The 3345-nt window shown below is 30.6% G+C and overlaps 1 long non-coding RNA gene across 1 annotated transcript; it reads left to right on the plus strand.

Annotated features, from left to right (window-relative positions):
* Positions 1-21: 21 nt before the first annotated feature.
* On the plus strand, positions 22-2358 carry LOC143247030 (uncharacterized). The gene is made up of 2 exons (XR_013026318.1): positions 22-994; positions 2126-2358. It is a non-coding gene; the product is annotated as an uncharacterized LOC143247030 (long non-coding RNA).
* Positions 2359-3345: the final 987 nt, after the last annotated feature.

Raw genomic sequence — 3345 nt, forward strand, 5'->3', positions numbered from 1 at the left:
TGTTCAAAAGTTCTGAGTAACTGTTTTTGACTCTGTTACTAAGGATTGATGATTTCTGTCATCTAATTCTTAATGTATGTACACTTGAAAATTTCGTTTTTTAAATATCTGCATAAGTATTACCTCTTTTGTATGGCCTAATAATTAGTATTTCAGGTTGTGAGGGTGGATAACTTGAAATTGTGAGTAGCAGAACTTGAGTTATAGGAAGTGTTTGACTTAGCTGTTTAGTCCTTATGTACATAAGGTGCATCTTTAAGTTAAATTCAAATTTTCTAATTTCTTATCTTCTTTTTTATAACACATTGAGCAGTTTTATCACTAGTATATGATTCCATATTGGATTTTGTTTATAGCTAAACAATACCAACAAGATAAATTCTCTGTTAATTTATTAAAGTTACATTAATTACACTGCACAACTATTTTTTTGAAAAGTTTTGCTTTCCAAAAAGTTGTTGCTGATTGTGGCAGGTACCTGGTGGATATGCATAGATATAGTTTTGATTTTGCTTCATCACATTGGAACTCTGAGAAATAGTCAGTTAACTGTTTACTGGCAATAACGTATTTAATTGCATTTATGTTTCTAATATGCTAATAAGTTTAACATAATTAGAAGTGTTTTGCTCCTGATTTTCGTTTGTATTCAATGTCCCGGTGCATCACGTTGCAGTGTCCAACAGTAGTCAGCAAGCATTGATGGATTCCAGTTGCCCAGATATCATTTTTCCATTGTAGCAAAACTGAAGATTTCGATGAAACTGTACATGATGGGCAAATTTGGATGTGATTTTTTTTGATCAACACCCAACAGTGTTCAAGAAGCAAAAACTTTGTTGTGCAGTGTTATTAGTAGGATTGTAACAGACATTATTGTGAGGCAATTACCATGTTACAAGTAGTACTTAAATCACTGGATATGCAGTCTGTGATAAGTGTATGAATCACCAACTCCAGAAGATTTATACAGTAATAAGGAAATGAGACAGAGGTGAAGGTTTAAATAATAAATGAAATATATATTCAGACCCTTCCTTATCTACTTTGTTTTAGTAACCTTATACTTTTAAGCATCTGCTGGTTCTCATTACTTGAAACATTTTTTAATAAAAGATTAACAAAATCATTGTAAGAAAATAAAACCAAGTAAAAGAAAATGCTTACTGGGAAGCAGAGATTTGGTTGGCAGGAAGAATTACATGGCTATGATGACTGGCAGTGTTTGACTCACTATAATTTTACTCTAGCATTTATATAATTTAGTGATTTAGAAGTTTTGGATTCTGATATGCATATGAACTCAATGAAAGTTATTGGTAATCCCAAGAATTACTGCTAAATAAGGACTGGACTGTTCCTCTTAGATGATTTTTGATAGATGTGCATGAATCAGTTAATGCTGTCTATAGACCAAGGATAACTTCATGATTGAGATTTCTTACCACAAGTTTAATAGTGTCTCTATTTTATACTTTTACAACTTTGCTGTTTCTAAGCCTTATTATATATGATATATGTAGAAATATTAATGCATATAAGTAACTTGTATCCATGTGAATGCTTACATTCCATTGTTCAGTTATATCACTTGATTAAACAGAGCTGCATTTCTTTGAGTAACTTATTGTGTCTGTATTTTTACATGTGTAAAGTCTAGGTATGTGATAATTTATAACAACTATATGCATGTGTTATCTATTTCATTATAGATTACACTCGTTTATTAAATATATTTTGGTTTCATTTTACTCTTCTAGTATGTTAATTATGCCCTAACTCTCGACGTGTTGAATGTTAAGATCTCAGGCATTCTTTAACAAGGTTATCTCAACCATTAAATCAGGGTTCCCAACCGGTGGGTCGCGGCCCCCAGGAGTCAGCGTAGCATTGTTAGAAGTAGCTTGGGATAACATTTATTTTATTTCATCAATTACATTTTCATGTCGCGAGTGCCAATAGGTTGTGAACCCCTGCATTAGATAATACATTACTGTTGGATAATGTTTTCTCATAATAACTACTTACTTTCCTTCTTTTTCTACCCATAATTATTTCAGGGTGAACTTTGAACCTTAATCTTTAACACATGACAGTGACATTATTTTTATTCTTCTTGTTCTAGGCCTTACGACAAATGCGTACTGAAAGCTGTGAATGTCAAGAACATGGCAATAAAAAATGTTGTCTTCGTTGTTCATCATGAATTATTGTATCAAAAAAAAAATTAGTTCTTTCAAGTTTTTACTGAAATTGCTCTGTCTTATTCATGTAAAGTAATATTCTTGTAAATTCTTTAAGAAGAAATTATGCAGGTTATGTATTGTTTTTATAAATAAATATTTGTGTTTTCATCAACTCATTGCATGAAACATCATTTGTTGACAGTGTATTACATATTTATATATTGAATATTTATTACGTTGTTTTTACTATAGATGTTACAGAAATGAATATTCTTAAACTTAATTTTTTGTTGTTGTTGAAATATTTTTGATATACACTTTTCTAATTCCTGAAAATCACTAGAGGGTCTAGATAAGGAATTTTAGTATTAAAAAGTACAAAAGGTATAATACTGCTGTTGTATGATAAGTATAATTAATTATAATTATGCTTCACGTTATAGGAATTGCAAATTGCTCATTATAGCCAGTCACTTCTGTAATTATGATCAATAATGTTTTGTCATTGAGTTATGAGATTCACATTGAAATCCTGTTGTTGAGATATTCATATGTGCTGAAGGAATACAGATATGTTGTAAGCTATATAAAGCATGAACCTGAAGTGAAAAGATGAATACTTTAATCAGACTGGACTTGCTTCATTAACTGATTAATACAGTGTTCTCAAATCATGGTATGTATAAGTAAAACCAGAAAAGTTGGCAGTGTGTGTTGCTAGCTGTCTGTCTTTCCTCCAGTCAGTAACTCAAAATGAGTGGCAGCAACAGAGATAGCCTTTGTAGTTTTGTCATATCAAACAAATAGTGAGCAATTTTGATGTTAATTGGAATCAAATTTGAGATCCTTGATTTGTGAGCTCCCTCTCTCAAATTGCCAAAGCTTAAAATCTTGAAGTCAAAAATAAATAATGAAGCTAAAACTCAACACACAAAATATACCATTATCTAGCTCTGTACTTAATAACAAACAAACATATATATATATTTATAATTCAATTTTTTAAGTATTGAAATAATCAAAATATATAATTTTAACAGGTTTATAGTTTCATGACAATTGATATGATTGCAGTTTTTATTAACTCTTTAAGTTCAAGTGAACACCTCATTAGGTTCTTGCTCATGTAGAGAATGATACACAATTTAGCTGTGTCCAC

This window comes from Tachypleus tridentatus, chromosome 3 (genome assembly GCF_004210375.1).
Source record: "Tachypleus tridentatus isolate NWPU-2018 chromosome 3, ASM421037v1, whole genome shotgun sequence".
Classification (NCBI taxonomy): domain Eukaryota; kingdom Metazoa; phylum Arthropoda; class Merostomata; order Xiphosura; family Limulidae; genus Tachypleus; species Tachypleus tridentatus.